Source organism: Aquarana catesbeiana, linkage group LG10 (assembly GCF_042186555.1).
Source record: "Aquarana catesbeiana isolate 2022-GZ linkage group LG10, ASM4218655v1, whole genome shotgun sequence".
NCBI lineage: Eukaryota > Metazoa > Chordata > Amphibia > Anura > Ranidae > Aquarana > Aquarana catesbeiana.
The window spans coordinates 160,485,728-160,499,495 of record NC_133333.1 but is presented as its reverse complement, the minus strand read 5'-3'; the positions used below and the strand labels follow the sequence as shown (position 1 = coordinate 160,499,495).

Here is a 13,768-nt window from a genome sequence, read left to right as displayed (position 1 = left end):
GTGGTAGATGGCCACATGGTGGTTACCCTTAGGAGGATGCCCTCTTTGGGCACTGGTTGCTGTGGGTATTTGCATACCACCTACAAACACAGGGTGAATGTGCTTTGTCCACCATTAATGTGGTCATTTTTGGAGGCAGAGGCCCTAACGCCTACAATCTGCAGAGCTGGGGCTGGCAATCAGTTAACTCCTTCCTACTCCATGTTTAACATTACTTACACTCTTTGCTTTCAGCAATTAAACCACGGCTAGTGAGGCTGCTATGGTTGAGCCCGGGTTCACACCTATGCGAATTAGATGTGCGTTTCTGCACATCTAATTCGCATAGCAGGAGAATGTGACTGGCTCCCTATGGAGCCGGTTCACATATCTCCGGGGCGGCTACGGAGCGCACTGCACAAAAACACTGTGCGTCTTTGGCTCCGTTTCAGGGCCAAATTCGGGCATAGAATCGTCCCTGATTTGTCCCTGAAACGGAGAACAGGGACGCACAGCGCTCCTGTGCGATCCGCAGCCCGTTGTAGTGTTAACCCAGGCTTAATCAGGACTTTCTTTATCGTACATCATGGGACACAGAGCCTTAAGCAATTACTTAACCACTTGACCACTGGGCACTTAAACCCCCTTCCTAACCAGACCAATTTTCAGCTTTCGATGCTCTCACATTTTGAATGACAATTACTCAGTCATACAACACTGTACCCATATGAAATTTTTGTCCTTTTTTTTCACACAAATAGAGCTTTCTTTTGGTAGTATTTAATCACCGTTGGGTTTTTTATTTTTTGTGCTATAAAAGAAAAAAGACTGAAAATTTGGTAAAAAAATGAATTTTTCTTTGTTTCTGTTATAAAATTTAGCAAATTAGTAATTTTTCTTCGTAAATTTTGGCCAAAATTTATACTGCTACATATCTTTGGTAAAAATAAGTACAACTTGGTGTATATTATTTGGTCTTTGTGAATGTTAGAGAGTCCAAAAGCTATGGTGCCAATATATCTGAAAATTGATCACACCTGAATTACTGACGGCCTATCTAATTTCTTGAGACCCTAACATGCCAGAAAAGTACAAATACCCCCCAAATGACCCCCTTTTGGAAAGAAGACATTCCAAGGTATTTGAAAAGATGCATGGTGAGTTTTTTTGAAATTGTCATCTTTTCCCACAATTCTTTGCAAAATCAAGATTTTTTTTTTTTCACAAAATTGTCATATTAGAAGGTTATTTCTCACACACAGCATATGCATACAACAAATTACACCCCAAAACACATTCTGCTATTACTCCCGAGTATGGCGATACCACATGTATGAGACTTTTACACAGCCTGGCCACATACAGAGGCCCAACATGCAGGGAGCACCTCCAGGCGTTCTGGAGCACCCAGGCCAATTCTTATATTTCTCTCCTACATGTAAAAATAATCATTTATTTGCTAGAAAATTACATAGAACCCCAAAACTCTATATATACAATGGCGGTTGTTGCAACTTTTTATCTCGCACGGTATTTGCACAGCAATTTTTCGAACGCGTTTTTTTGGGAAAAAAACAGTTTTATGCTTAAAAAAAACAAAAAAAAAAACAGTAAAGTTAGCCCAATGTTTTTGCATAATGTGAAAGATGAAGTTACGCCGAGTAAATAGATACCTAACATGCAACCCTTCAAAATGACACACGCTCATGGAATGGTGCCAAACTTCGCTACTTAAAAATCTCCATAGGTGACGCTTTAAAATTTTTTACTGGTTACATGTTTTGAGCTACAGAGGAGGTCTAGGGCCAAAATTATTGCTCTCACTCCATGTTCGCAGTGATACCTCACATGTGTGGTTTGAACACCGTTTTCATATGTGGGCGGGACTTGCGTATGTGTTCGCTTCTGCATGCAAGCACACAGGGGCGCTTTAAAAATTTTTTTTTTTTTTTTATTCATTTTACTTTATTTTAGTTTGACACTTTTCCCCCTCCCAAAAAATTTTTGATCACTTTTATTTCTATTACAAGGAATGTAAACATCCTTGTAATAGGAATATGGCATGACAGGTCCTCTTTACAGTGAGATATGGGGTCAATAAGACCCACATCTCACCTCTAGGCTGGGAAGCCTGAAATAATAATTAAAAAAAAATAAAAAAAATACTGGCTTCGATCGTAGCGGTGAGTCGGTAGAAGCACTGGAGGGTGGCGGGAAGGGGGGGGGGGGGGTGTCCCCTCTCGCCTCCCATAAGAACGATCAAGCAGTGGAACAGCCGCTAAGATCATTCTTATGGTGTAGTAAATAGCCGGCTGAAAAAGCTGATATCTGAATGATACCTGTAGCTGCAGGCATCATTCAGATATCCCCGCTCAAAGTCAAGGACGTCATATGACGGCGGGCAGGGAACTGGTTAAAAATTGCGGGGTATTGCAGAGTAGTGCGGGGTATATTGCAGAGTATTGCAGGGATGGATGGATGTGACTGTATTTGTCACTGAGCAGCACCGCTGTGGGCTGCATGTGTAGTGCCCACAGCGGTGCTGCCATCCGATCCCTCCCCCTCTCCCCTCGCACTGTACCGATCATTTGACGGAACGATCACTTGGTAAACGGCTGCGATCAGCGGCCGTTTACCATGATGCGCCGGGTCCTCTGGACCCGGCGGTCACGGAAGTTCTCGGGTGCGCACCCCAGGGGGCGCACGAGAGCAGCATTCTGGGATGACTTCCATGGACGTCCACCCAGAACTAGCCGACCGCGCTGCTGCCGTCTTTCGGCTATGGCCCGGTCGGCAAGTGGTTAATGGGTTATAGGCTACCTTCAGGTGATGGACACTGGTATACCTAATCCAGGAAGTTCAATCCCTATATAACCCCTCCTTCTTCCAGGAGCACATCAGTTTTTTTGTCGGTGTGTAAGGTGTTGGTCACGAGTGAAGATGTGCTCTGAAGAGCTCCAGGAGGGATCCATGCTGAATTTAAATAGCCTCCATAGACCAGATCCATCCAAAGTGCCACTGAGGCATAAGTGGATGGTACCTGGGGCCTCCCTCGTATCTGAAGCACGATGTTTTTGCCTGTAACGCCTCTTTGTAGGGCTAGATCCGGGGAACCCAGGGCTTATGTCTTGCTACATTACCTAAAGCTTTCCTGGTGGGGTGCTTTACAGGTCCAAGGGAGTTGGAACCCCAATATCTAGGGACCCGGTCCTTGAAGGTTTGCTAAATGCAGCCCGCCGTGATGGGTGAAGGTTAGATTGTCTGTCTGTTAACTCAGCAAATCCTGCGGCGGGGATAAGGTAAGGGAAGAAACTTGGGTACTAAAAACACCTATGTATTCTTCTATTAGGGAAAAAAATGTTGTCACGCCTTAATTCTCCACTAGAGGGAGTCTATGCACATACCTTACTCTGTTGTCTTCACTGTAAAGCTCAGTCAGTCTGTGTGTGGCCACAGCAGTGTGTGCAGGGGGATTCCTCTCAGGTAAAAGAAATCTGCCAAATGTCTTTATCCCCCCTGAAGGGACCAGAGGGTTAGGGGGACATCAGCAGTGTACCCCCCCCTTACATTACTCCCCCACCCCCACACGCCTTGGGGGTGTGGAGGTCCCATTGTACTGCTGATATTGTTAACTATTGTTACTGTTGACTGCTGCTAAACAGATTTCTGCCTCCCCTCCCCCCTCGTGCTGGGTCTGTAGACCCGAAAGCGCCGGGAATGTTTTTAAATGAAGAGGGCTGAATTTTTTGGGAGGGGTGGGGCCTAAGCGCGGTGCCGTGAACGATTAAGTGCAATTGTATAGTGCCTCTGTTTTTGTGCTTAGGACTATGCCTACCAGAAAAGACACCACAAAGACCAAAAAAGTACTAAAGGTTTCACACCCAGGCGCTAGGATCTCTAGTAGCATTTCTACGCTGTCATCCTCGCCTGAATTACCAGTTATGGCAAGGCAGGGTAAGCCATTGGAACAAATTGGTGAAACTGCTTCTCACATCTCTTTAATTGCATCCTTCATTCAAATGGGTGGAAGCGTGCTAGGTCCCCCTCCCCCACTTCAGAACCTTTGCAAGGGGAACAGTGGGCTCAGGATGAGGTGTTACCCTTGGACGATCAGGTGGAAAAACAAACTGATGATTCCTCTGTGGAGGAAACAACGGTAGATGAACCTTTTTTCAGCCTCACAATCTGAGAAATTGCTGATACAAACTCTTACGGAGATGGTTCACTCCACTTTCATGTTGCCTCTAACTGAGTCTCCTGAAAGCTTGGTTTCTTCCTTGGGTTCCTTTTAAAACCTTCTCAGCCTTTGCATGCATTACTAGAACAGCTTGTTTTTGCTGAATGGGATCACCCAGATAAGCATTTTCTCCCTCCTAAGATATTTTCAGTTCTCTATCCCATGGAGGAGAAATTCACCAAGAGATAGAAAGTACCAGCAGTTGATGCTGCGATTTCCAGTGTAAATAAAAGCCTAACTTGTCCTGTAGACCATGCACAAATGCTTAAGGATCCAACAGATAAGAAGTTGGAATCCCTGTTAAAATCTACTTTTTCCTTGGCAGGTGCTGTTTTTCAGCCTGCAGTCGCTGCAATAGGAGTCTGTCAATCCCTACAGGACCAATTTAGACAGGCCCTTAAAAAGGTTCCTGTGCAATAAGCCCGGGAATTGGCTGAACTACCAAAAGCATTATGCTTTGCCTTAGATGCCATTAAAGATTCTATTCACCGGGTGTCTCGCCTTAAGCTTATGCTTGTACATATGCGTAGAATCCTGTGGTTAAGAAATTGGTCACCTGAAGCACCATGTACAACCCTCCTAACCTTTTCATGGGGAGTGACTATATGGAGAAGATTTGGACAAATATATCCAAACGATTTCCAGTGGGAAAAGTACTACCCCCTTCCTGACCAGAGCACTTTTTGCGATTCGGCACTGCGTCGCTTTAACTGACAATTGCGCGGTCGTGCGACGTGGCTCCGAAACAAAATTGACATCCTTTTTTTTCCCACAAATAGAGCTTTCTTTTGGTGGTATTTGATCACATCTGAGATTTTTATTTTTTGCGCTATAAACAAAATAAGAGTGGCAATTTTGAAAAAATCGCATTATTACTTTTTGCTATAATAAATATCCCCAAAAAATATGTAAAAAAAGTTTTTTCCCTCAGTTTAGGCCGATACGTATTCTTCTACATACTTTTGGTAAAAAAAAAAAAAATAAAAAATCGTAATAAGCGTTTGATTGGTTTGCGCAAAAGTTGTAGTGTTTACAAAATAGGGGATAGTTTTTATGGCATTTTTATTAATAATTTTTTTTTTTTTTTTACTAGTAATGGCGGCGATCAGCGATTTTTATCGGGACTGCGATGACATGGGGGACACGTCGGACATTTTTGACACATTTTTGGAACTATTGTCATTTATACAGCAATCAGTGCTATAAAAATACACTGATTCCTGTGTAAATGACACTGGCAGTGAAGGGGTTGACCACTTGGGGGCGGGGGAGGGGTTAAATATGTCCTAGGGGAGTGATTCTAACTGTAGGGGGATGTGCTGTGTGTGTCACTACACTGATCTCTGCTCCTGATTACAGGGAGCAGAGATCCAGTGACACTGTCACTAGGCAGAACGAGGAGATGCTGTTTACAACATCATCTCCCCGTTCGTCCTTTCCGTGAGGCGATCGTGGGTATCCCCGCGGCGATTGAGTCCGCGGGACTCGCGGAGATCGCGGCAGGCGCGCGCACCGCCGGTGCCATATTCAAAGTAACGTATGGGTACGTTACTTTGGGCAGCCGTGCCATTCTGCCGACTTATATCTACAGGAGCCGGTCGGGAACTGGTTAACCAGTCAAAAGAAATTATAAACACCCGTCATTTAAAACGGGCTCTTTCCCCTGCGACAGGGGCTTCCGCCTCTAGGCAGTGGCGATGGCCTCCGCCGTCAGACTCTAGAGGAAAACCTCAGGGTCAGACCCAGGCTCAAAAGAAGTCCTGGGGTCAGAAACCTGCAAAGCAGAATCCTAAAGCCTCATCATGAAGAGGCAACCCCCCTCCCCAAGGTGGGGGGAAGACTTCTGCAGTTTTCAGAAGTCTGGCAAGAGGAAATTCAGGACAGGTGGGTCATCTCCCACAGTAACGCTGGGGTACAAGCTGGAATTTTGGGACTTTCCATCATCTCGTTTCCTGAGGTCAAGCGTTCCCAAAGATCCAGAGAAAAGACCATCTGTTTCAGGCACTAGACCAATTTTAATATCTCAAGGGGTGGTCATACAGATCCCCACAAAAGAGCAAGGTCTGGGCTTTTATTCAAATCTTTTTATGGTACCAAAACCAAATGGAGATGACAGACCCATTCTAGGTCTAAAAAATCTAAATCCGTTCCTGAATATGCGCTCCTTTCGCATGGAGACGATCAGGTCAGTAGTTTCTATCCTTCTAGGAGGAGAACTTCTGGCATCAATCGACATCAGGGATGCATATCTGCATGTCCCTATATTTCCCGCTCACCAAAAGTTTCTGCGGTTTGAGTTAGATTAGCAGCATTTCCTGTTTGTAGCCCTGCCCTTCGGTAGTAGCGTACCTAGACGATCTATTGCTAATAGACCAGTCAGTGGCTCATTTGGAGAAAAGCGTACTCATTACAACAAGTTACTTGGAAAGTTTGGGTTGGATTCTCAACCTAGAAAAATCTTCCTTAATACCGCTAAAAAGACTGGAGTACTTGGGTCTGATCATACACACAGCCCAGGAAAAGGTATTCTTGCCTCAGGCAAAGATCAGCTCCATAATGAATGAATGATTTGTATAGCGCTGCAATTGCGAACTGAATCGCCTCAAGGCTCTGGACCGTCCTGTGTTGTCAAGCTTCTTAGAAGAGGTAGGTCTTGAGTTTCTTTCTGAAGGCCTGATGGTTTTCTTCTATGTGAATGTGAGTAGGTAGAGCGTTCCATAGCCGTGGTCCTTGGACTGCGAATCTTCGTTCTCCCTTTGTTTTGTAGCGGGTTTTTGGAATAAGGAGGTTATGGTTAGAAGATCGAAGACTGCGATTGGGTGTGTAGCGTTTTATTTTCTCACATAGGCATTGAGCGTTTCCGTGTATACATTTGTGGGTGAGGCAGAGGGTCTTGAAAGTGATCCGATTCTTTACGGTTAGCCAATGTAGGCTCCTCAGGGAAGGGGAGATGGATTCCCAGGGTTTTTTTCCTGTTAACAGTCTTGCCGCCGTGTTTTGGATGAGTTGTAAGCGCGCAAGCTGATATTGGGGTAGTCCTATGTAGAGGGAGTTTGCGTAGTCGAGTCTGGAATTGATTGTTCCAACTACTGCTGCTTTGTCCTCTTCTGGCACGAATGGGATGAGTCTACGTAGCAGGCGGAGGAGATGGTGAGATCCGCTGACTACTGATCCTATTTGTGCATCCATTGACATTTCTGAGTCAAAAATGACTCCGAGACTCTTGGCTTTGGTGCTTGGCGAGTTGGTCTGTCCAAAGATGGTGGGAGGTGTCCATGGGGTCTTAGTTTTGGAGTTTTGGTTTCCGTGTAGGAGAAGAAGCTCTGTTTTTGATCCGTTGAGTTTGAGAGAGCTAGTAGTCATCCAGTCGTCTATCAGAGTGAGGCATTTTTCTAGTTGCTGAAGGTGGTCTTTTTCTACGGTGATGCAGAGGTAGAGTTTAGTATCATCAGCATATGAGTGGAAGTAGAGGTCCGATTTTCTAATGATTTTGAGGAGTGGGCAGATGTAGATGTTGAAGAGCACTGTTGACAAGGGTGAACCTTGAGGGACTCCACAAGAGATTGCGCGGGTAAGAGCTGGTGTGGATGGTCAGGTCAAAAGGCGTCCCCCTTTTTCGCCTTTGCATGAGGTTACTAGGAACCATGGTGGCTTCATTCGAAGCAGTTCCCTATGCCCTTTTCCATTCAAGACTGTTGCAAAACAGTATCCTGTCCGCTTGGAACAAAAGGATTCAAGCTTTAGACTTGCCAATGTGGCTGTCCCCAAGGGTGTCACAAAACCTCAATTGGTGGTTACCAACTCAGAATCTGCTGAAAGGAAAATCCTTCAGACCAGTTATCTGGAAAGTGGTAACGACAGATGCCAGCCTTTCAGGCTGGGGAGCAGTACTAGAAAAGACAACTGTCCAGGGACAGTGGTCAAGAGCCGAAAGAACCTTGCCGATCAATATCCTAGAGATTCGGGCAGTGTGTCTGGCTCTAAAGGCCTGGACTTTCAGGTTAAGAGATTGTTGTCAGGATCCAATCCGACAATGCCACAGGTGTGGCCTATATCAGGTGGGGCGCACCAAGAGTCACTCGGCGCAGATAGAGGTGAACCATATTCTAACTTGGGCAGAAAAGAATGTTCCGTGCCTATCAGCAGTCTTCATTCCGGGAGTAGAGAATTGGCAGGCGGACTACTTAAGTCGCCAGCAGTTATTCTCAGGGGAATGGTCTCTTCACCCCGACATATTTTGGGCTGTTTGCCAAAGACGGGAGACTCCGGACGTAGATCTTCTAGCGTCCAGGTTCAACATGAAGTTAGTCAACTTTGTGGCCGGAACAAGGGATCCACTCGTATGCGGAACGGATACGTTGGTGACCCCGTGGGATCAGTTCTCACTGATCTATGCATCCTCCCCTATTTAGTTGCTGCCTCGACTTCTTTGCAGGATCAAGCTGGAAAGAAAGCCAGTAATACTGGTGGCACCAGCATGGGCCAGAAGGTCATGGTATGCAGAAATTGTAAAGATGGCAGTGGAGGGCCCATGGTCCCTTCCACTGTGGCCAGATCTGCTCTCACAGGGACCGATTTTCTAGCCTACCTTACAGTCTCTAAATTTAATGGCTTTGCTATTGAAACCCACATTCTGAAGAAACGTGGGTTCTCCGGGTCAGTTATCTCTCTACCCTGATTAATGCAAGGAATCCAGCTTCCAGAACTATAAATTAAAGAGTCTGGAGGGCTTATGTTTCCTGGTATGAATCCACGGGTTGGCACCCTCGGAGATGTATCATAGGCAGAATTCTTGCCTTTCTTCAGTTAGGGGTAGAAATAAAATTGGCCTTGAGTACTATTAAAGGCCAAGTCTCAGCTTTATTGGTCTTATTTCAAAGACTGCTTGCTACACATTCTTTAGTCCGAGGTTTTATACAAGGGGTGATGCGGCTTAATCCACCCGTCAAACCTCCCTTGAACCCTTCGGACTTGAACTTAGTTTTGTCTGTGTTACAAAAACAGCCATTTGAACCGATACAACATATCTCCTTAGTCCTTTTGACAAGGAAGTTGGTATTTTTGGTTGCTATATCCTCAGCAAGGAGGGTTTTGGAATTGGCTGCTCGCTCTTGTAAAGAGCCATATTTGACATTTTCATGAGGACAGAGTGGTGTTACGCCCTCGTCCAGACTTTTTGCCAAAAGTGGTTTCAGGTTTTCACCTGAACCAAGATATTGTCCTGCCATCATTTTTTCCAAAACCATGTTCCAGGGAAGAAAAGTCACTACATTGTCTTGATATGGTGAGAGCAGTAAAATTCTATTTAAAGGCAACTGCTCAGATTCGTAAGACTGATGTCTTATTTATTCTGCCAGAGGGTACTAAGAAGGGACAGGCAGCGTCGAAATCCACTGTCGCTATTCGGCAAGTTATAATTCAAACTTATGATTTAAGGGGTAAGATTCCCCCTCTTCACGTTAAGGCGCACTCTACCAGGGCGGTTAGTGCTTCTTGGGCAGTGCGTCGTCGGGCATCCATGGCTCAGATCTGTAAGGCCGCAACTTGGTCTTGAGTGCATACATTCACAAAATGTTAGCTGGATGTAAGGAGGTATGAGGAGATCACCTTCGGGCGCCATGTGCTGCAGGCAGCAGTATAGGTCCTCAAGTCTGTGAGTACCTTCCAGGGTGTGTTCCCTCCCCTCAAGTAACATTGCTATGGGACGTCCCAATAAGTAATTACTTAAGGCTCTGTGTTCCATGATGTACGATAAAGAAAATAGGATTTTTATAACAGCTTGCCTGTAAAATCCTTTTCTTGGAGTACATCATGGGACACAGAGGTCCCGCCCCTCTTTTTTGGTATTTAAATATATTGCTTTGCTACAAAAGGGTTATATAGGGAGTGAACTTCCTGGATTGGGTATATCAGTGTCCATCACTTGAAGGTGGCCCATAACCCATTAAGTAATTACTTAAAGTGGATGTAAACCCAATGTCATACTTTCTAAACTACTGCCATAGGAGTTATCTTTAAGGATATACATGCCTCCTGCATGTATCTTTACCTGTCAAATGTCTCCCCTCTGTCTGTTATGAGACCCAAAAAACTGCAGATTCTGTGGGTGGGTCTGTTGCCTGGAGCTCGGTGGGTGGAGTCGTGATGTCAGTAGACTCCCCGCCCACCTCTACACTCCTTGTCAATATGCATTTTCTCCTGTGTATTTCTAACACTGAACTTCTGCTATGATCTCTAACATCCAGTGAAAAGACAGGAAAGTAATCACATGACTTCAGCATGCCAAATCATGCTGAGGTGTGGAATGTCCAATGCTTGCAGAGCTGCTGAAGAAAGGAGTGGGGGAGGGGATTAAAAAATAATGTCTGTGTCTTAGGCTAGTGCACGAGATGTAAATCACCTGTCAGTCGCAGCAAGGAGGGTGGATTTGACAAAGTTTTTTTCTCAGTTTGTCAAGATTTTTCTCACTGAACAATAAGAGGATTGCTCAGAGATGGAGTAGCCTCCCTGGCGGTTTTCCCGAGTGTGGCTCGGGGTTAAAATTCAGTACCATTAGCGGTAACCCCGAGCCACACTCGGGATCGCATTGCAGGATCCTGGGGCGGCGTTACTTACCTTGTCCCCGGGATCCTGCGATGTCCCCCGCAGTGTCCGAGGGCTCCGTCCTCCTCCGAAGCCTCTCCGTGCCAGGCTCCGTTCCCTGCGAGCGGCGTGACGCACGGGGGCGGAGCCTGGCGGCAAATTCAAAAAAATGTCAAAATCATAACACGTACTGTAATCTTACAGATTACAGTACTGTAGGAAATGATTTCACATCCCTTTTGTCCCCAGTGCTCTGGCCCATGCCCTGCATGCAGTTTTACATGATATACACTGTTCTTTCTGCCTGGAAACTGGAGATTGTCCATAGCAACCAAAAAGTGTCCCTTTACGTCAAAAGTGGCTTTAGACCAGCTAGAAAACAGCGATAGTAAATTAGAACACTTGCAGAATTGAGCGATAGTGAATTGTGGGGAAATTTATTTTATTACTATTTTTTTTAATTATTTATTTTTATTTATTATATTATAATTTATGTTTTTGTGTTTCAAACTTTATCATACCCGGGATATCTACTAGACTCTGGTTTGGACAGATTTAAGTGTGTTATTGTTAAGATTTACAGACCTACAATATAAAACGCCAAATTTCCATGCAAAATAATTGTACCGCTTTCAGCACCTAAAATCCGAAATAATCATACCGCCAGGGAGGTTAACTCTGTGTGGCAAGACTGGGCTCAAATGATAGGAAATCGTATACTCTACAGTATGATAAAAAAAAAAAAAAAAAAATTCGGGTTTATATCCACTTTAAGGCTCTGTGTCCCATGATGTACTCCAAGAAAAGGATTTTACAAGTAAGCTGTTATAAAAATCCTATGGGATTTGGGCAATAGCCCACCCCTAGGCTGAACTAGAAACATCAATTGTGGACCCTGCAACATTCAATTGACAGGCTCCTGGGTGTAACCTCCATGCAATCATTGTTTAATGATTGCTCGTTAATACCCACAAGTTTTGGCCCTCTGATTTGCTCCTGTTGCACACTTAAGGGCTTATCCAAAGGTGTCGGAAGCTTTCATTTATCACTAGATTTGGACATGTTATAAGCTGGGAGGCTGTCTCCCACCTTAGTGTGGGCTAGAGCTGCACGATTAATCGCCAAGAATCATTATTGCAATTTTTTTCCCCCCGTTGCGATCTTGACAAGTGTTTCATGATTCTTTCTGTGCAAAGAATTCTCTGCTCTTCTGAAGCCACAGCGTCAAAAGAAGGAAGAAAAAAACCGGGCAGTCTGCCAAGAATCACAACTTTCTTTAGCAGTGGAACTAAGTATAAACATTTTAACAATTTGTCAAAGGAATAGACTTTGTGTAAATGAGGAAAGTTTAACCACTTAAACACTTAGGGCTCCTTCACACGGACGTCTCTCTGTACGGGGCCCGCTCTGCTCAGCGGGGGATTGCTCTGCCGATCCCCGCTGAGCAGGCAGATGACAGGCCCCTCGCTGCACACTGTGCAGCGACGGACCTGTCAGAGCGCCGCTCTCCCCTATGGGAGATCGGATGATGACGGACCGTAGAGTCTGTCGTCATCTGATCCGAAAACAGATGGAAAAGTAGGTTTTTCCTCCGTTACACTTTTTCGGATCTGAGCGGGTCGGATGTTAGCGGACCTATAGATCAGAGATGTAATCTCTCCTCGGCTCGGCATTTTCCGTTCCGGCGCCGAGGAGGGAAGACTGCACTGTGAGTTACACAAACACACACACACACAGTAGAACATGCCAGGCATACATAACACCCCCGACGACCCCCCCCCCCCCCCCGGTCACACTGACACCAAGCAGATTTTTTTTTTTTTCTGATTACTGCATGGTGTCAGTTTGTGACAGTGTGGTGGGACAGTTACTGTTAGCCCCCTTTTAGGTCTAGGGTACCCCCTAACCCCCCCCAATAAAGTTTTAACCCCTTGATCACCCCCCCGTCGCCAGTGTCGCTAAGCGATAATTTTTCTGATCGCTGTATTAGTGTCGCTGGTGACGCTAGTTAGGGACGTAAATATTTAGGTTCGCTGTCAGTGTTTTATAGCGACAGGGACCCCCATATACTATCTAATAAATGTTTTAACACCTTGATTGCCCCCTAGTTAACCCTTTCACCACTGATCACCGTATAACTGTTTTGGGTGACGCTGGTTAGTTCGTTTATTTTTTATAGTGTCAGGGCACCCGCCGTTTATCACCGAATAAAGGTTTAGCCCCCTGATCGCCCGGCAGTGATATGTGTCGCCCCAGGCAGTGTCAGATTAGCGCCAGTACCGCTAACACCCACGCACGCAGCATACGCCTCTCTTAGTGGTTTAGTATCTGAACAGATCAATATCTGATTCGATCAGATCTATACTAGCATCCCCAGCAGTTTAGGGTTCCCAAAAACGCAGTGTTAGCGGGATCAGCCCAGATACCTGCTAGCACCTGCGTTTTGCCCCTCTGCCCAGCCCACCCAAGTGCAGTATCGATCGATCACTGTCACTTACAAAACACTAACCGCATAACTGCAGCATTCGCAGAGTCAGGCCTGATCCCTGCGATCGCTAACAGTTTTTTTGGTGAACTGACAAGCACCAGCCCCAGGCAGCGTCAGGTTAGTGCCAGTAGCGCTAACACCCACGCACGCACCGTACACCTCCCTTGGTGTAGTATCTGATCCGATCAGATCTATACTAGCGTCCCCAGCAGTTTAGGGTTCCCAAAAACGCAGTGTTAGTGGGATCAGCCCAGATACCTGCTAGCACCTGCATTTTGCCCCTCCGCCCAGCCCACCCAAGTGCAGTATCGATCGATCACTGTCACTTACAAAACACTAAACGCATAACTGCAGCATTTGCAGAGTCAGGCCTGATCCCTGCGATCTCTAACAGTTTTTTTGGTAGCGTTTTGGTGAACTGGCAAGCACCAGCGGCCTAGTACACCCCGGTCGTAGTCAAACCAGCACTGCAGTAACACTTG

General features: G+C 45.6%; 1 protein-coding gene across 2 annotated transcripts in view; it reads left to right on the top strand.

Moving 5' to 3' along the window:
- PPP1R12C (protein phosphatase 1 regulatory subunit 12C) overlaps window positions 1-13,768 on the top strand; it is a 243,257-nt gene that overhangs the window by 49,673 nt on the left and 179,816 nt on the right. The window lies entirely within an intron of this gene.